We start from the raw sequence: 21,770 nt of genomic DNA, 5'->3' as shown, positions 1-21,770 counted from the left end.
TGAACTGACAACCAGACTACTACGACCGCTACTAACAGCACATAAACCAACAACCACTCTCAGACAACAACTCACCAAGACAAAGGACTTGTTACCGAGCATGAGCAAAACCATCATTGTGTTTCAAATCCCATGCAAGGACTGCACAAAACACTACATAGGTCAAACAGGAACACAGCTAATAATCCATATCCATGAACAACAACTAGCCACGAAACGACACGACGAGCTATCCTTTGTAGCCACACGCACAGATGACTAGCAATATGAGTTCGACTGGAACAATACTACTATTATAGGACAAGCCAAACAGAGAATTTGGCAAGGGAATTCCTCGAGGCATGGCAGTCATCCACGCTTTCTATCAACAAACACATCGGCCTGACGCAATATACCGGCCACTGCAGAGGACAGCTGGGACTGACACCGGAAGCGGTTGAGACAAACCACTATAAATGCCGGACGAAACATCACAGAAGCGCTTTAGAACAGGCTACCAAGGAAGAAACGTCTGCAACACAAATTCCCAGCTCGGCGAACAGAACCATAACAATGAGAACCCGAGCGACAAATCTTCTGACAAACTTTGAACTTCATAGATTGTTGAAATGTGGAGAACAGAAATAAAGAGTGCTGACTGTATCTCCAGGTTCCAGCTCTTAGAATTTGATTACAATTTATGTTGTGGACTCGAAATCGCGTTGAACATTCGCAACAATTGCACACAGACTCCAGAACAAGAAAAAAAAGCATCTGTGCAACCTCAGCAAGTTCACATTTACGATCATAACGCCAATAAAACGCCAATTGGAACGATAGTAGATGATGTGTGGCAGAACTATTTGTTTTATTACAGTAGAATAATTAATTTTTCAATTGTTTATGTGAAAATGTGGAAGAAGAGGTTTTGTATTGCATGATGTGTGTTGTCGTAGGAAAGTGGTTACACAGAGAACATTGAACATAGAACATAGAACAATGCAGCACAGAACAGGCCCTCCGGCCCACGATGTTGTGCCGAACATTTGTCCTTGTTTCAGCACCGATCCAAGTACCTATCCAATTGCTGATTAAAGGTCACCAATGATTCTGATTCTGTCATTCCCACAGGCAGCTCATTCCATGCCCCCACCACTCTCTGTGTAAAGAACCTACACCTGACATCCCCCCATATCTTCCACCTTTCACCTTAAATTTATGTCCCCTTGTAACACTCTGTTGTCCACGGGGAAAAAGTCTCTGACTGTCTTCTCTATCTATTCCCCTGCTCATCTTATAAATATGTATCAAGTCACCACTCATCCTCCGCCGTTCCAATGAGAAAAGGCCTCGCACTCTCAACCTATCCTCGTTGACCTGTTCTCCATTCCAGGCAACATCCTAGTAAATCTCCTCTGCACCCTCTCCAAAGCTTCCACATCTTTCCTAAAGTGAGGCTACGAGAACTGCACGCAGTACTCCAAATGTGGCCTTACCAGGGTCCTGTACAGCTGCAACATCACCTCACGACTCTTGAATTCAATCCCTCTGCTCATGAACGCTGATACACCATAGTCTTTCTTACAAGCTCTATCCACCTGAGTGGCAACTTTCAAAGATCTATGAACATAGACCCCAAGATCCTTCTCCTCCTCCACCTTACTAAGAACCCTACCATTAACCCTGTATTCTGCATTCTTATTTGTACTTCCAAAATGTACAACCTCACACTTGACAGGGTTGAACTCCATCTGCCACTCCTCAGCCCAGCTCTGCATCATATCTAAGTCCCTTTGCAGCCGACGACAGCTCTCCACACTATCCACAACTCCACCAATCTTCGTATCGTCTGCAAATTTACTGACACACCCTTCGACTCCCTCTTCCAAATCATTAATAAAACTTACAAACAGCAGAGGACCGAGAACTGATCCCTGCGGAACTCCACTTGTAACTGGGCTCCAGGCTGAATATTTACCATCTACCACGACTCTCTGACTTCGACCAGTTAGCCAGTTCTCTCTCCAACTGGCCAAATTTCCCACCAACCCATGCCTTCCAACTTTCTGCATAAGCCTACCATGGGGAACCTCATCAAATGCCTTACTAAAATCCATGTACACTAGATCCACTGCTCTATCCTCATCCACATGCTTGGTCAACTCCTCAAAGAATTCAATAAGACTTGTAAAGGCAAGACCTACGCTTCACAAATCCGTGCTGGCTGTCCCTAATCAAGCAATGTCTTTCCAGATACTCATAAATCCTATCCCTCAGGACCCTCTCCATTACTTTGCCTACCACCGAAGTAAGACTAACTGGCCTGTAATTCCCGTGGTTATCCCTATTCCTTTTATTGAACAGGGGCACAACATGCGCCACTCTCCAGTCCCCTGGTAACACCCCCGATGGTAGTGAAGACGAAAAAGTCATTGCCAACGGCTCTGCAATTTCCTCTCTAACTACACATATAATCCTAGGATATATCCCGTCAGGCCCGAAGGACTTGTCTATCCTCAAGTTTTTCAAAATGCCCAACACATCTTCCTTCCTGACAAGTGTCTCCTCTAGCTTACCAGTCAGTCATCAATAATAAGTGAAACTATCTTCAATTCTCATATATTGAATCTCCTTTGAAAATATCTGTGCTCCTTTAGTCATCCGTTTCAACGGATCTGCCTCTGTTGGAGATCTACTCCGAGTCTTTCCCGGTCTGGCTTTGCCTGAGAAAGTATATTAGAAATGATTATCAAAATTGTGAATATAATAAACACAGCGGAATGGTGAGAGACTATTCTGCGTTCTCGTCACCATGGACGGGATCTGTGTCACAAACTGACTGAAAACGACTAGAAATTACACAAAGGTTACATAATTGGTACTCGTGGCAAAATAAAACAACAAACGGTGCTAACCTCGCGGCAATGCTAGCAAACGACGTGGTTGTGGGCATCATTATTTTGAATCAAAATAAGGTCTGTTTATTTCATCAGTACACTTGTATCCAGATAAACAGAGTGAAAATAACAAAGATGTTTCTGCCACCTCCAGATGATGGTTTGCATTACGTGCAGGTGACGTCTGCAGCCAAGAGGTATTGAGGGAGACTCGACTTCGGGGTTGGACTAGAATACTGGAAAGCATCTAACAGATCTGCTCGTGGAAACTCCTGAGATTACTGATGGGCGGGATGGTTACCTGAAATCACTTAGTGAGCTATTTGAATACGCAAGTTTTAAAGAGGGATCACGTGGTGTTCTGTGAAACCGATGTGAATGCTGTGCCCAAATTGGGATGGTATCAATGGCATTTGGGATGAGCTTGTGAGTTGACGAAGTCGTTTAACTTCCATCACATGAATGAAGAAGGATATCAATTTTTACACTTTCATTGGGTGCATCATATTCCAACGAACACCAACTCGACTCAATGATTTGTCAACCTTCAGGAAAATGGAAACAAAATGCATTCAGAATAAATGTTCTCTGTGATTCGAGCCAATGTTTCTTGCCACCTTCTCCAACGACGGTTGCATTTAACAATGACTTTCCTCACAAGTTTTGCTTCCCTGTCATACACCGCTCGCTGCTACAGTGACAGGGAATAAATCAGCATCCGAAAAAGCTATGGATATTTGGTTAACCTTTGAAAAATATTTTTAATGTTTGTTTTTGAATTGGGTTTTCATAGGTTATTCTGGCAACGGAGCTGATACCATTATCTTGATGTCTCCATATCAAAGCAGATGCGCCGCTGCATCGCAAATAATGATTTTCCATGAACATACAGCAATTTTTCCAATACTGTCGACCTGTCAAAACAACACTGCATCATGCCACATCTTGGTTTACATTAAACTAGATGTTAGATTTTGCACTCGACTATATATGAGTGAATAATTTACTGTAGCACAAACTCTTTTGTATTTCTGATCAGAAACGGCTCTGCCTCAGGTGTTTTTTCATTGGACCGTGCCGTGTTTTATATGTTATTGATCATGTCTCTCTGCACTTGGTGTTATGATTTCTAATCCATGTTTTAATAATTAATCTCTATTACTCCATTTTAATTGCCCCCTCCCCTCCCCCCTTCCCAAAATCGCTCTAGGTCATTGTAAAAGTATTTTGGCATAACATCTGAACATGTGGGACAGGCTGAAGGTCTGAACACTCTACTCCTGGTCCTAAGAGACATGAATGCCCGCTCACTTTTATTTCAAATATCTGCTGCAATGGAAAGTTGTTGTTCATTTATCCCATGAGTTCGGCACAATTGACGGGCAGATTTAAAGTTATAAATTAGCTTAAAACAAGAACTGTGGTCGCAATTCATTCTGTTGCACAAATCTATCGCAGTATTGTTAGATTGCTATCAATAGCAATGGTCTTGCTGCACCCAGTACCTTCATCCAGTGCTTCATGTAATTTGAAGTAAATGGAATTGGCTGAGGCCCGGCTTCTGTTATGATCAGTACAACACCAACAAACAGCACTCATCAGCTGATCTTTTCTTAATGCTATAATGTGGATAATAACACCGCACATACTGTGGAGTTCGGTATTAGTTGGTTTGATGTTGTAAATTGGTAAGGTTGTGGTGACTACAGATATGTCTGTTCTGGCATTCAATAAAAGCATATCTGATCTGCATCAAGTAGAATCGCCAAACCACATCCTGCATCCTGCCAAATCTCAGATGCAGACGTTCTGGTGAAATGACCAAGATTGAACTCAAGGTTTTTGACTCAGAATCATTTGTTGCTTGAGTATACATTGTACAGTTGAGAAGCGCCTCAGCCAATGGATAACCTCATGCACTGAGTTCAATGCGTGCAGTAATGTATCCTTTGCGACAACAGGAAACCTCAGTAGGTATATCAAACAGTCGTTTTTCGTTATGACTTAGATTTAAATTTTTAGTTGAATATTTTATCGTTCTCTTGACTGGACCACGGTTTTTTTTTACAACGGTTGAACAGATAAACGGGTCTGACAAGCTCTCTGAGCTCAGGGAGTTTTCCATTTGGTTTAATTTTCGCTGGGAACATAGAGAGGGTCCATGGAAAGAGGGTCCATGCTTCAATCAATGATCTCTGGCTGATCCTCGCTGCAAGCTCTGTCTTGTACGAACCTGTGTTTGAATATACCTTTTTTATCCAAGTGGTCTGTTTGTGGGGTTATTCCAGAAATTGGAACAGCGTCATTAACTTCCCACTTCCCACATTAACTTCCAGATGTGTTGGTCATGGAATGCCCACGTTTATATGTTAAAACAATGAGAAAAGTTAGGGTGTGGTCTGCATTGTTGAAATGTTTATAACGGTCTGGTTTGGTCCAGAACACATGTTAGCGCAATAAAGCATGAAGAAGACAAGCAGAAATAAAAGAAGCAGCAAAAAGAAAAGGGAACAACCAGGTCACCTCGCCGCTTCCTCTTTGAGACCGCACAGCCTGGAATTCAAAAACACGGATTCATCCATTCAGCAGTGAACACACACGAGTGAATCGCCTCTGCACGATTCAGTGAGAATTTCGCCATCACCACCGTCAAGTACCCAGGCCCAGGCTTGGCTTAGAGCCATGCCACTTCAGCTGCCATTGGAACCGTGTCCCTGTTGTTTCTCATATTTTTGTATGCATTATTCTGTTACGTTTTCCCAAGTTCTTTTACAGTCAATTGTGTCTCAGTAAGATATCTTTTTGTCCATTCATGACAGAAAAGTGCACTGCATTCTGCTGCTGATTACGATGGTTCAATTTCTGAGTTAAAGGGTTTGAAGGGAGCAGCACATAACTTTGATAAAGTAAGTGTGTTTCACACGGTTTTCTTGGTTTTTGACCCTAGGTGATATTTGCTTCAGAATTTGTAGGATACACTCCCAATTGTCTGTATTTGTTATCGGCTTTAGTACTTACAAGTCATGTAGATACTCAATTATTGTTATTTTAGAGGAACTGTATATGAAACATAAACGGCAGTATTGCACACAGCGACTTGAAGCCTATATTAACAAACCTCATCATGTGTTCAAAGATGAAGCTTCAGCAAAATCCCGTGACAACCTGGCTTCTTAGCTAGGTTCTTATGCATAACAGCTGGGTTTCATTCCGTCTGAATATTGCAAATTTAAATTGCAATAAAACATGCTGATTATCTGCACTTCAACTTTAATGCACATTGTAATGAATATCACCGAATTAATAGTTGCTTGTTAATAGAGTATACGTTTTTTTTATTAGCACCTGTAAAGTGTTAAACTATATTGCAATTCCCTCATGGGCCGTTTTTATCCAAATGGTGGTCCATCAAAAAAAAACTTAAAGCCAGTTTGGATTGGAGCGAACTGGAGGGAACTTGCGTCAGATCACGTAAGCACATGATCTGATTTTTGGCAGATAAACTAAACTGACCTGAATTTGCACATAGATATTGTGCCAGTTTTTGTGCAATTTATCCAGGCACTAAACCAGATTTATGCACAAGTACGAGTGTCCTGAATCAGGCATACTTGTACTGAGTGTAACTGTCTAAATGTGAGGGTTTGGTTATAATAGCACAAACGTCGTGATGTATCAGTGAAGACTTGAGTTCGTGCATCTCGAATGTAACTACATTGAGGGATTTATCGATAATTTTGTTGCAACCAGTTGCGTTCCAGGTTTTCAAAATCATTTTGACCTTGGCGAATAATAAAACAAAAAGAAATAATTATCCTGATTGAGAAGATGGTTATGTCCTCCAAGACAATTTATTTTTGTCAGGCTGTTCAGTAATACAGATGTTCACTTTGACCAAAAATCCAAGTAACTGTCTTTCTTTTATGTGATGGAACGCAATTTGGACACTTCTACAAACTCCGACAATTTCCTGTTGGATTAAAGCTTAACCCATGGTAAAGAATCGATTCCGTTTTCTCAGAAGCTTCAATCAAACAGCAGCTGCACTGACCTGTTTTGTTTCAGTAATTGGTAATTAACGTAAAAGATGTAATATCTGTTTTTCTCCCTGGGGACTTACCAGCCTCTATAACAATGATCCTTTTTTGCGGTGAAGTGCAAAATGCACTGGCGTTTTCGGTAGAAATGCACGGAATACCAGAAGGTCTGGTGTTTGCCATCTACAACCCCATCATTGCAATAATCGGAGTGCCAGGTGACTTATAGAACTTCAACTGTATCTTCATGTATCATAATTCAACTGCATCAGTTCTTCATTTTGCCGCTAACAAATCCCCATGATAGATATTGATACTGCGTTTAACTAGTGATGTCTATCACTTCAATGGTACACATTATTCTGCTTATTAGATAAAAGTTCAGTATTCTAATGCAGTCATTCTCTCCATTAACCTTTTTGCCTGGTAACTTAACGTTTTATAATTTGTGTCATTGGCTGAGGTTATTTCGCTCTATCTGAATATTTCATTCTCTCTCATTCAAAGTTGTACTCTAGGACTTTATCCACATAGTTTCTTTGAAGGACCTGCTTAATTTATCTCTTCAATGTTTGTGTGCCTTTATGAGCCAAGTTCCACTTCACTACTTTAATACTTTCCCGATTTATCATTATCATCTCAAGATGCAAACATCGTTCTATTTATTTCATTCACTGCCTCTGTGAGGGATGAATGTTATCACTATGTCGGTTGAATGAAGTTATGCTGTAGTATTAGCAACGCTTTAAACCTCCAATTACCACAACGTTACTGCAATGTAAAAGCGTTGGATTTTAGCTTAAAATATGCTTGTTAATGGCGCAGAAATATAAAATATTCTGTTGCATTTATAGCAGAAGTAATGGTTTAGTTGGTTCTAATTATCCAGGATGTATTCTTTTTTTCCAGGTTTCAGTATAGTCCTAATTTGCGAAATTAAGGCCCTTATTCAGGAAGTGGAGGGTTCGGTATTGGATGTTTCAGAAAACAGGAAACTTCCCTCCAGTTAGTTTAAAATCTCTCAAACCGTTTATGTTCAAATTCATTGTAAAATTCATTGCAACAGGACTATTGAAATAAAAGTAACCAAGCATTATAAATGTGCTTTGTCAAAACAAAACGTCATGAAACTTTATTGGACATTTTAAAAAGAAATCGAAACATAACGTGTGGAAAATTTGAAAAACGCAGATTTCCAAAATGTATTTGGCAAGGTATCATATCAATGGTTAATGTGAAGAACAATTGACACAGTTTAAGAATTGTTACATTTGCGTAGATAGATAAACTTGCTAACAGGAAACCAACAGTCGGCAAAATGGTATTTTATTGGTACCATGCAAACATTGGCGTAGCCCAAATTTTAGTGCTGATTCTTTGAAATTTTAGAATGTTTATGAATACCATGGATAACGGTAAGAAGGTATCATTATCAAACATGATATGACTCAGAAATAGATTTGAACATATGTTTCAAGAGTACGTAAGCTGGTTCTTAAACAAAAAGTCAAGTGAGCAGAGAAAACTGATAATCAGTCTGTCATGTGAGATAAATGTGAAATTGCGGACTTTGGACGGAACAGTAAAAACCAAGCAAAATGTTCAAATGATAAGCATTTGCAGAAGCTATTTTACTTGTCGAGTCACAGAGACATACAGCGCGGAGACAGACCCTTGAGTCCAACGAGTCCATGCCCACCAAATATCGAAACCGAATCTCGTCCCACCTGCCAGCACCTGCCTATATCGCTGTAAACCTTTCCTATTCATATACCCATCTAGATGACTTTTAAACATAGCAATTGTACAGGACTTTAACACTTCCACTGGCAGCTCAATCCATACCTATACCACACTCTGCGTGAAAATGTTGCCCCTTTGGTCTCTTCTTTATCTTTCTCCTTTCACCCTAAACTTATGCCGTCTTGTTAGGACTCCCCCACCCCAGGGAAAAGTCTTGGTCTATTTAAACTATCCATGCCCCTCATGATTTTATTAACCTGTATAAGGTTGCACCTCAAGCTCCTATGATCCAGGGAAAACAGACCTAGCCTATTCCACTTCTCCCTATGGCTCAAATCCTCCAACCCTGGCAACATCCTTGTTAATCTTTCTGAAACCTTTCAAGTTTCACAACATCTTTCCGATAAGAAGAACAGAATTACACGCAGTATCCCATCAGTAGCAACCAATGTAGCGTATAGCTGCAACAAGACTTCCCAACTCCTATACTACTGACCAATAACAGAAAGCGTAATAAACGCCTCCTTCACGATCCCATCTACCTGCGACGCACTTTCAAGGAGCTATGTACTTGCACTCCAAGGTATATGGTTTCAGCAAATTTCCTAGAACCTTACTATGAAATATTGAAGTCCTGATAAGATTTGATTTCCCAAAAAGCAGCACTTCACACTTACCTAAATAAAACACCATCTGCCACTTCACAGCCCATTGGCCCCTCTCAACAAGATGCCATTGTAATCTGAAGTAACTGTTTTCGCCGTCCACTGCACCTTCAATTTTGGTGTGATGTGGAATCTTCCTAACCATACCTATCATTTTCACATTCAAATCATTTCTATAAATAATGAAAAGTAGTGGACCCATTACAGATCCTTGTGGCACTGGCCTCCAGTGTGAAGAACAACCCTCCACCACCACCGTCTGTCTTCTACATTTGAGACAGTACTGCATCCAAATCGGTCGTGCTACGTTGTATTCGATGAGATCTAATCTTGCTAACCAGTCTCCCATGGGGAACCTTGACAAACGTTTTACCGAAGTCCATATAGGCCACAACAACGGCTCTGTCCTCATCAACCCACTTCGTTCTTTCTTCAAAAAAAGCTCAATCACGTTTCTTTGACATGACTTTGCACACACAACGCAATGTTAACTATCGCAGATCAGTCCTCGTCTTTACAAATACATGTCCATTATGGGCATCAGGATTCCCTCCAGTAACTTGCCCAGCACCGAGGTCAAGCTCACTGGTCCACTGTTCCTTGGTTTGTACTTACGACATTTATTAAACAGTGGTACCACGTAAGCCAACCTCTAATCTTCTGGCACCTCATTTGCCGCTATTGATGATACAAATATCTCAGTAAGAGGCGCATCAATCACTTCCCTAACTTCCCACCGAGTTCTAGGGTACACCTGATAAGGTCCTGGAGATTTATCCACTTTTACGCGTTAAAGACAGCCAGCATTTCCTTCTTTGCAATATGGACTTTCTTTAAGCCGTCACCATCTATTTTACTACATTCTATATCTACCGTGTCTTTTCCCACTGTAATTACCGGTGCAAAATACTCGTTTAGTGTCTCTCCATCTCCTGCAGCTCCACACAATTGCCACCTTCCTGATCTTTGAGGGACACTATTCTCTCCCTCGTTACTCTTTTGTCCTTAATGTATCTCTAAAAACCCTTTGGATTCTCCTTAACCGTATTTGCAAAAGCAATCTCATGTCCCCTTTTTGCTCTCCTGATTTCTGTCTTATGTATACTTCTACTGCATTTATCATCTCAGGATTCGCTCGATCTGTCGTGCCTGTACATGACATAAACTTCCTTCTTTTCCTTAACCAACCCTTTACTTCTTTTATCACCCAGCATTCTCTATACCTAGCAGCCTTTCCTTTCACCGTAAGAGGAATAGACCTCTTCTGGATCCTCGTTATCTCATTTTTGAAGGTTTTCCATTTTTCAGCTGTCCCTCTATCAGTGAGCATCTGCCCCGAGTTAGCGTTCGAAAGTTCTTGGCTCATACCATCAAAATTGGCCTTACTCCAATGTCGAAACTCAATTTTTAGATCCGGTCAGTCTTTTTACATCACTAATTTAAAACTAATAGAATTATAGTCGCTCGCCCTCAGTCCTCCCCCACTGACACCTCATTCACCTGCCCTACCTTATTTCCCAAGAGTACGTCAAGCTTTGTACCTTCTCTAGTAGGTATATTCATACACTGAATCAGAAAACGTTCTTGAACACACTGCACACATTCGTCTCAGTCTAAACCCTTAACAATATTGCAGTCCCACTCTATGTTAAGAAAGTCAAAAATCACGTACTTAACCAACCTATTAGTCTTACAAATACATCACTGAATGCAAATGTGCAAACGCATCAAGTTACTGGTATCGTAGATTCAAACCACTGTTATTTTGAAGAGAAACAGAATTCTAGTATCGTGTAGGTATTCTTGAGTTGCAGGGCCATAATGAGATGACATCTGACGAAGTGGCCCCCGCAGTGAGTTTTTCAGTTGGAAAAGATTGGAAGCATTTCGGAAGATGGAAACATTTCGCAGATTGATTCCTGGTTTGGCAAGACTGCACTCAAAAGGTCGTTGTGATGATCAGCTGGACTACTCAGTGTTGCGTTCCCAAAGTCAGAGAAATACAAATTGGCGCCTCATTACATCTGTTTCAGCATATGTCTTAACAAAGCAATTGCTGACATGCATAACAGTGTTTTCACCGAATCTCGTGAGAAGGAACCGTATTTGATCCTGAACGAAGCGTATCCTGCATCCCTGCCAGCTTTCACACTCAGTAATAATGGTTTTACTATTTCCCCACTGTAACATTTTCTGCTATATTTTGCTGTTATTGTTCTCTCGTACACCTAAGTGATCAAGTGAATGTTGACTGAATGATCAACTTAGTCAGGAAATGTCACTGTAGACATGATTCTCCGTTAAAAATCCAACAAAATATTTTCCAATTTTATGACATGAACAAAGACATGTTTTAGCTGGATGTTAACTTAAAATAGAGTTACTTTTGCATTTCCTGCACGCTGTAAAGGCCATAGAGTTATATGATTCAAGAGCATTAAATAAAGTGGTTAATTGTACTGTAAATTGAAAAGTCAATTTTCCATTCGTCCATTTTATGAAACACAAATGATCTATTTCTGTTTCTGTTGCAGCTAATTTGGTTGTGATTGCGATCTTACCTCGAAGGCAATGTGGTTTGTCTGGGTGTATGAAACTTTACCTAGTGTCCATGGCGGTGGCAGACCTCCTGGTCCTGGTAACCTGTGTAATATTAAACCGTATACCTGGGATTTACTTTCCATGCAGTTTTCTGTCCATTACTCCAGTTTGTAGTCTTCGTACTGTCTTAAATTCCACCACTGTAGACAGCTCTGCTTGGTTTACTGTCGCTTTCACCTTTGATCGATTTGTGCTGATTTCTTGTCAGAAGCTGAAAGTAAAATATTGCACCAGAATGGTCGCAGCATGGGTCATAGGAATCGTGTCTACGCTGTGTTGCATAAAAAATGCGTTTTTGTATTTTGTATATGAACCCGTGTACACAATTAACAATGTATCCTGGTTCTGCAACATAAAATTGATATTTTATGAGTCACCCGTTTGGACTGCATATGATTTACTTCGTAGCATTTTCAACCCTCTTCTCCCATTCGTTCTGATTTTACTGCTCAATGCTTTGATGATTAGATATATTCTTCTGGCCAATGGAGCCCGAAGGAGACTCAGGGCAGGCAGTCACAGAGAGAATCAGAGTGACCCAGAAATGGAGAAGCGGAGAAAGTCCATCACTTTACTCTTTGCCATTTCAGGCAGTTTCCTTTTGTTGTATTCGTTATCTTTTACGACGATCCTCTATGTCCGAATTGTGAAAGTGACCTATTTTTCAGGTTCATTTTTCAGCAAATCGTCATTTATCCTTGAGGAGTGTGGATTAATGTTAGTATTTTTGTGTTCATGCATCAATCCGTTTATTTATGCTGGAACCCAAAATAAATTCAGAGACGAATTAAAGAATGGGCTGAAATATCTGCTGCGTCAATTTCTTAAATAATTCGAAGTTGGAAAATATGAATATTTACGATCAATAATGTACAATTTTCCAGAGGTACAACGTAACAATACCGAGACTGTAAAGATGCAACGTAAACTGGCAGAACTTGTGCTATCATGGTTTCTGTATGTTTTATTCACTTGTTTATTTTTATTTCACCAGCAAAAAGAACATTCGTTGTCCTCCGTAATTGCAGGCACATTGTAAACTGTGGTGGCGTCTGGTTTGAAATAAAGTGAAACTCTTTTTTCTTTTAAAATTGACTAAAGCAATGTTTAATTTACTTAAGAGATTTTGATGGTCTATCGTAAAAGTAATTGAGGTGTTGCCCATTGTGGCATTGGTATAGGCGCAGAGGGCAATGCTTTATCAGCAGATTACGAGAGAATGCAGTGATGAATCTGAGAGGACCCGACATACAATATGCAGACATGGTCAATTCTAATTGAACTTATAGAAGAAACGCAGCACAAAAGCATCTAAGACACAAATGGTTTCGTCTGAGAGCTCAGTAACTCACTGTAGAGTGAGTCAGCTTCAAAACCGCGATAGTTTAACTGGTGAAATTATTTACTGTCTGGGGTTCTAAACACGTACCAACCAAAATCCGCTTTATATTAGAGCCACTCGAATGTCTCCACAGAATAAGTCTAGGCTTTGAATATAGATGTTGTTGGTGCCAGAATAAATAATATTGAGTCCGGGCGGTGTCATAGGAACATCTTCATATCATCGCTTCTCCTTCTGTCGAAACATCTGGTGACAGCAGCTGAGTGAGACTCCATCTCACACAGATTTGATAAAGCAAATATGTTCGAGGATGAAAGGATCAGACCAATCGATATTTCAAAACCAGTTTCATATCATACCGGAAGGTGAGGAAAATCATGGAAAGTGATTAGACAAAACTAGCTGTCAGAAATGCTCACTGCATAACGGAGACTCCAAGCAGTAGCATTATCGTGGACGCTCTATGCAAGGAGTGTAGAACTGTTGAAGTCACTGGGTCGACTCTATACCCTAAATGGTCTTCCTTCATGTATCATCTCATTGTCTTGTGCTCCCACAATGCAATGAAACTGATCGGCACATTGTTAGCTGGAATTGATTGGTAGAATTTCGAAATGGTTTAAGACCAGCGATCACACAGGACGCTTTTCTCCAATTTTTCACACGTGCACTGCTTTGAAACACATGCCGGTAGTTAAAAATTAGTATTTTATGCGACATGAATATCGCTGGTTTTCTTAGCATTTATTGTTCATCCCTAATTTCTCTGGAATTCAGTGTGTCCAAATGCCTGAGCACTGGTAGTAGGAACTCCCCTGTTCTGACCTCTAGATCATTTTAATTCGAAAGATTCCGTTTTTTTTCACAAAGGTCAATATGCCAGTCATAATATAAAGATGGAATGTGCTATTATTGAGCAAACAGATCTGAAATTCTTACACTTAAAACCCGTTCCAAACTCTGTCCTCGACTGTACTTTATGTTTCATATACTGCTTGTGTTCTAACTCCAATGAGCTGCCCTTTTCCGTGCCTGTCAGTATAGATGTGATCATCTACAATCTTCAGATTCTGGATCTGCAGTGAGAGAATACAAAGAAAGCAGTATCGTTATTATTATTTTTACATTTACCACTCATTTATTCACAGTGCCAATCGACAACTTGAGGACACCACCTGCGACAATTCCACTTCTCTGCAAGTGTACCTTACACCACTATGCCCTGGCATTTTACCTATTCATCTTGATGGTTGCGAAAAGTTGTATGCGTTTCCAACTCCACAATCATCCTAGAAAGTATATTCCATATTTCGTCTACCTCCACATCATATTCTTTTTCACAGATTGCCTCTGCACTTCTTCGTTCTCATCTTAAGCACATACTTTCTGGTCTTTGACACGTGTCCCTGTGGAAAATAAAATCTCTCAAGATTTTCTATCTCTTCCGCTGATTGTTGGACACATCTCAATCAGATTCTTCCAAACCAAGTTGTGTTTGTTCAAAGAGAAACATATCCAACCCGAGGCTTTTCGTTCCAGTCAACATCCTGCTTTGTCTTGTCTCCAGAGCAATGGAGGTTTTCCCGTTGAGGGACGAACAGAATGATAAGGGGTGTTGCATCTCTGGGATAAGTAATGTGTTAAGAGTTTGCAACAAAACTTTCTTACTACTGCATTCAACGAACCGACTAATGAAGTCAAACAGACCATTCGCCTTGTTCATCACCCTCCCGACATTTTTTTCCATTCTGTTATGAAGTTGTAGGCGTGTACTGTTCCTTGAAGAGAGGTTGAAAGCTGGCAAGGACTAAACAAACAGAGTGTGCTGGAAAGTTTAAAAATGTAACATTTGGAAGTGAAACAAATAGCAGGAGCAGAGTTGCTATGTTACACAACTAATTAGAATTTGACCAATCAGTATAAATTATGCCCCAAGAATCCAATATCCAATCGAATTTGATTTTTAATGTTTTTACGACATCAAACCAATGAGTTGATCCGATGGTTTTGGGTATAGAACTCGGACATATTGAACAGATAGAGAGCGGCAAAGAACATCATACTGTCTGCAGACTCTCTCTCTCTGAAAGTTAAATTGCCCGCAATGAAGTTGTCTTGGAAGATATCGTTTTACATGAAATCTGTGAAGAAGAAGACCGGAGAAAAGTAGACAAGAAGATACCAAGTGAAAAGCGGCAGCTGGCTTGCTCCGAAATTTGATTTTTTTAAACATATTCGGGGGTGGGTGTTACCAGATCAGTATATTGTTGCAGAGTGGGAGGGAGATAGCTCCTTTAGTTAAAGGAGGCGTGCAGTATAGATAGTGGTTCTTTAATCCTATTGTTTTTCTAGAGGTAAAACTTTTTTTTTATTTAAATAGTAATTTTTTGTCACTCATACTTTCACAGATTATGAGTTAAGATGAGCTTTTCTGTGTATCTGGTTCAATTTATCAGAAGGATTTATCCCGAGTGGTATCAATTCATTCAAGGAATGAGGGCACCACTGTCGAGGTTAGCATTTAAGGTGTTAAGATTCAATCACATTGCTGTGCATCTGTCGTCACATGTAGGCTAAACCAGGTGTGGATGACAGATTCATTCTCTGACGCTCATTGCCGAAACAGTTGCGCTTTTCCAACAATCAGCTCAAGTTCCACCATCTTCTATGGCAGAATTCGAACACGGGTCCCCAGAACCTGACCTTTGCCTCTGGATTAAAGGTCTAGCGAAAATAGTACTGGGTTATCTCCAACCCAAGGGCGACACTTGCTGACATCTCCAGGGATCTGTGTACTTGGAGGCCTACAGATCTTTGCTCTTCATTGCTTTCTGGCAAACATTCTTTTATTAGTGTTCTCAAAAAACATAATATTTCACCGAACAGGAATAAACTCCACTCACCATTATTCTCCCCAGTTTTCTAGCTGGTCCATGTCAAACTTTGGCTGTGCCCCATCGTCCAGAACATCATCACTCTCCGTATATTTTGCAAACATACTAATTAAATCTTCTGCGTTCACATATAAGTCGTTCAGGCACATTGCGGGTTGCAGCATCGACACTTGTGGCATGTCACTGGTCACAGGCTTCCAATCACAAAAATAACGTTCCAACATGACCTTTTTCCTCCTATCTACAAAGTTTTTTTTAGGTCTTTGTCAAAAGCAGCATTGAGGTTTTTCTTTTGGGCAAGCTTTTAACGCAGGAACCAATTCAAAGATCTCAATGAAGTACATGTGAACAACTTTGTTGTAGTCCCTCTCCCAATCCATTCGTTAGCTTTTCAACGAGAAACTCATTTAAATTAAACAGACTCAACTTGCAGAAAACTGTGCACCTGAACCAAAAGATGCTTTTGTTTCGCTACACTCGACTAGGCCCTCATTCACCATGAATAGTTTACCCTGATTCGACTTTCCAAATTGCAGGACCTCACATTTATCGATAATAAACTCCACTTCCAATTTCTCTGAACACTTCTCCAGCTGTTGAAGGTCGTGCTGTAATTTCTGATAACTTTGCTCACTATCTGCGCTAACTCATCCTTTAGTGTCCTATGGAAACAAGTCATCATCACTTCTGAATTTTCATGCAAAACATTGCTATAGATATCAAACAGCAATGGGTCCAGCGCCTTCCGATGATGGACACTTGTCACAGGGCCCCAATCCTTCCAATATTACGCTCTGCTTCCTCCCATGAAGCCAATTGTGTACTCAATCTTGCGACTCTCTCCCATTCATGCGATCGAACTTTCCAGAACAGCCTACCATGTGGAACATTATCAGAGGCCTTACTACCATACAAACACTCATGCTGACTCTTCCTAGTCAGTCCCTGCACTTCTAAATACATGCATATCTAACCACTCAGAATCTTGCAAAACATAGAAGGTGCAATGAAATTCAGTTTGTCGGTTCACAAAATTTTGCACCATATTCTGCTTGATGCAATTGCAATGTTGTTAACACATTTCTCTCCACATGATGATGACCAAACCAGGGTCTGTTTTATTCCATTCATTCCACGTTTGCACAACTGCTGTTCAGTATGAATATGGAGTTGTTCCTTCAGGTCATCCGTGTCAGAACACCATCTGGTGTACATCTCAGTGACTCACAAGCTAGATGTTTGCACTTGGTCTGCTGTATCTCTGAATCAGTGTGAGGGCTGCAGAGCTCAAAATACATGGTGCTTTCAGTTGACCAGCCTCAAGATACCTAAAGTAAACAGTTTATTTCCTTTGCGCAAGTTAAAATAGATGCTGTCCTGCAATTCTGGAGACTTGTAAACGTCCTCCATGTATCGTCAGTAAATATTTATCCGGGGATATTTGATGTCCCAGTCTCGGTTTCTGCCAGCGTATGTTGTCAAGTTTCGGCAGTGCAGTTTAATGTGCTTGCCTTTCGGATACAGGTGGATATAGGGAGGCTGAAATATTTTCACTTGTTCTTGTGCTAGAAATACAAAATGTTTCCGTATTTAGGGAAACTGCTGTTCTCACCTCGTCAGGATGAAATGTGATTCCCGGCCCAGAGCAATGTGTTTGATTCTTAAGTGACATTCTGTCTTCAGGGACCGATCATAAATGTTGTTCAAATCCTTTTCTTTTAGAGACAACGTGGTCGCAGACCGCTGCAGTGTATTAGTGTGCAACACAGACATAGTGAAAGAAACAGTGGATATGGCCATCAGTTTCTTGCATTGTGATTTCAGTCTGATTTCTGTTAAACATTCCCCAAAACAAGAAATTTACAAAAACTAGTGATTTCCCAACTCATAAATTCATTCCTCATTAATTGACAGAATCTTAGGACGATGATAAATTGTAGACAGTTATGTTAAATCAGACATTCGGCACGTGCAATATTAAAAGCATATTCATGGACAGAAACGGAGGACTACCTTTTTTGATAGACAGATAAATAGATCGATAGATCGATAGATAGATAGATAGATAGATAGATAGATAGATAGATAGATAGATAGATAGATAGATAGATAGATAGATAGATAGATAGATAGATAGATAGATAGATAGATAGATAGATAGATAGATAGATAGATAGATAGATAGATATAGTGCTTATTCCACCTTTGCACAGAGGCACTTTATTTATGTATTATTATAATTGTATGCTGAATTTGTTAAGAATTCTTCCTGTTTTTCAGCTAATTCTTTTCATCTGGAGACGTTTCGGAGATCACTTCATCAGAGAATTGCTGGACAGACAATTGACTTTAAGACAAGGCTACTGCGATTTGACTTTGTATTCTGCTGCAGACAATCCCATTATTTTTCGCTTTCCTCCACATTTATGGAAGGGAATCAATCAGTAATAACAGTGCCCATCTGAATCAATCAGCAATATCATTGCCCATCTGAATCAATAAGTAATAGCATTGCCCTCCCAGTAAACGGAAAAATGAACTGCGGCGACAGCTTGGGGCTTTGACTGTACCAGTATGCAGAAGCATTAGACCCACCTTCCTTCCAGTTGTAGCTCAATGCGTCATTCTCTATTTCCTCATATTTTTAAATCGGAAAAGAGATGTTCCATTGTATCATGCTGGTTCAATTTTAACACATGGAAAAGAGTTGCAAAATGACAGCCAATATCTTTGCCAACAATTCTGTTATTCGACCGAGAATGTCGTTTGTATTGTAACAGTCAGATTGTCTTTTTTTAGATGAAAATATTTACTGAGAATAGGTACAAAGATGAGGGGCGGTTTGTGCCATCTCCAAAGATTGGTTTCTCACTTTGGACTTCAGCAATGCAGTATATTTTCTGTTCAACCATACATGCAGATCACTGCCCAACTGCGTTGCTGATCGAATCGATGACAAGAATGGCGCATGGCAGTAATTTCTCAAACAGCACTGAAAAACTGTGTATACTAGTAATAAGAAACAAAAGCAGAAATTACTGGAAAACTGCAGCTTGCCTGGCAGCATCTGTGGAGCAAAATCAGAGCTAATGTTTCTGGTTAAATGATGGATCACTGCCGAACTGCTAAGTCTGTTTTCTATCCATAGACGCTGGCAGTGCTGCTAAGCTTCCCAAGCAATTTTTGTTTTCTTCTCCTCAGTTGCCGGCGGAACAGATAGAGCAAAATAGTAACAGTGCTTTCTCCGAAATGTGACCGGCTGTTTAAACATGGAAGACATTACTTGTCATGTTTCAATTCTCTATCACTTCATTAATAGCCCAGCGTGTGTTAAAATTACCCAGTTTCACGTCTGAGTGGGGAAATAAGATTTCCAAATATCACGTCCACTTCTGCCATCCTGGTGTAGAGAATGGTTAATGGTACAGCCGGGCCAGAGAAGCAGAATTAAGAAATATGCTGTCGGTCTGCTGCTTCACACATGTGTATTATCAGTATTTACTCTTCTCATTCGAGGAACTCAGTCAAATGTGTGTTGCAGAGAAAGCACAGCCGATCAGGCAGCATCTGAGGAGCAGAGAATCGACGTTTTGGGCACATTTGAAGACTTTGCAAAGACCATTTGATAAAGACATTCGGCCACTGCTGTTACTGTTTAAACTTTGCAAAAATGTCATTAGATTTGATATAAAGTACAGACATTGTTGATCTGCTCTGTTATCAGACCTGAGTGGGCAGGGGCGGGGGGGGGGGGGGCAGGGATTCCGCTGAGATTGTCCATGAGTTAAATGAGGGGATTTTCACTATCCGTTATCTGTTGCTGTCTGACACCATGATACGTTAATGAGAGACACAGGGGTAGGAATCGAATAATCTGCAAAGCTAAACGACTGTGAAACGAAATACATTGATTACTAGCACTAAGAAAGTAACTGTAAGAGGGCAATGCCTCTACCTGACTGCTCCTATCGACTCAGAATAAATAAGAGTGATTTCAGATGCAAACTAACTTCACAGTGAGGCATTGGCAGAGGAAATTGTGTGCAGTCACCAATTCTCCCTTCAAATGCACGTGACATGTCCGATTTCTCTTGTTCATTGTTAACTATTCCCATGTGTATTTGTAAGCTGCCTAACATGAAGTGACACCATAAAATCTTTGCCTGCTGCACCCCACATAGAAATTTCCAAATCACCACTTGACAAACTCAGTCTGTCTTGTGATGGTGCGGGAAAAAGGAGTGACTCAATCTAATTTGAATAACTGCATTCTTGCACGGAACCTACTTATTTACGATCATTAAACGATACGGCGACTGGTCCGCTCAGTTTGACTTCAAGGTGAATCTCAGACCAGTTAAAAATCAAATTGGTTCAACATTTAGTGAGTTTGCAAATTGTCCCTTTTGTCAGTTAGTGGCGACCTGACTGTCTTTCTAAACATTCTTCTAAACTATCTTCTAAACATCCGAGCGCACCGTTGATGTCTCTCTTCTTTCACATAAACGTTGACGTTGTCAGAACTCGTTCATCCTATCACATTGTGCACAGGAAGTGATATCAAATAAAAGGCAGCCAGTGCTGTCAGCTTTGTGTTGTCTGATTTTGTTGCGGATTCTGAGGCACAGAAACATTTCTCACATTCCGGCGCAGCAGTAATGTGGCTCTCCATTGTCTCTCTGGTCTTGGTTTCTTCCATTGTTGAGAATAACTAAATTTTTAAATCGCATTTATTTTCTCGAGGAATAAATTTGACAAATACAATACATGTTTTGGCATATATCGGAGCTGGATTGGAACACGTTTTGGTTTTGACATATACTTTTGCAATCTATCTTGCAAGAGGAACAAAAGTACACAAAACACAAGGTAGAAGCGAGTTTTGGGGACGATGCTGAATTGAGAGATTATAGCTGTCACAAAACAGCGTATAAGGTTCAGTTCCTTTGGCCAATAATGAGAAGACTAACGGCCAACTGGACTGAAGTATTTAGAATGAAGCAAATATATTTGGCTTCGGACATGGAGAGGAATATACTTCTTGAGAAGAATTACAGATCTGTAAATTTAAATGAGAAAATGTTAGTGGCACAGACTGATTCAATGAGGATTTGAAGAGAAATAAGTTTAGCCCCAGACCAGGCAGAAATGTGTTTGTCATTACGACAAGAAACATTTGGAAAAAACGAGAACCATCTATTTAAAAGTAAAGCAGATGAACGGGTGCAGATTAAATGGATGGAGTGTTTGCTGCTAGCATGAGAGGAAGAAATAGGTAAGACGCCAATGTTTACACATGGACATGAGCCTGACGGTAAGAATGAACTTTTTTTCTGCCCTCGGTATGGAAGTGTTGCGAATTTGTTTGAGTTCACTCATACATTTTGTCACGGATGGCGGCTTTATCTTACATTGTGTTTCAGATCTGAACGATGCAAATTCTGTCCCTCAGTGGGAGACCTCGCTCACAGAGGGAGAAGACATCGCATTAAACTGCACCTACAGTGGAAATCATCACTACTAAGATAGTTCAGTCGCCCGAGATAGAAATGGAGAGGTCTAGGAAGAGGAGGGAGGAATCTGAGACAGTCCAGGTGAATTTGAGGTCGGGG

This window comes from Chiloscyllium punctatum, chromosome 36 (assembly GCF_047496795.1).
Source record: "Chiloscyllium punctatum isolate Juve2018m chromosome 36, sChiPun1.3, whole genome shotgun sequence".
In the NCBI taxonomy this organism is placed as follows: domain Eukaryota; kingdom Metazoa; phylum Chordata; class Chondrichthyes; order Orectolobiformes; family Hemiscylliidae; genus Chiloscyllium; species Chiloscyllium punctatum.
The sequence above is the reverse complement of the archived record's forward strand: the minus strand, read 5'-3'. Positions refer to the sequence as shown.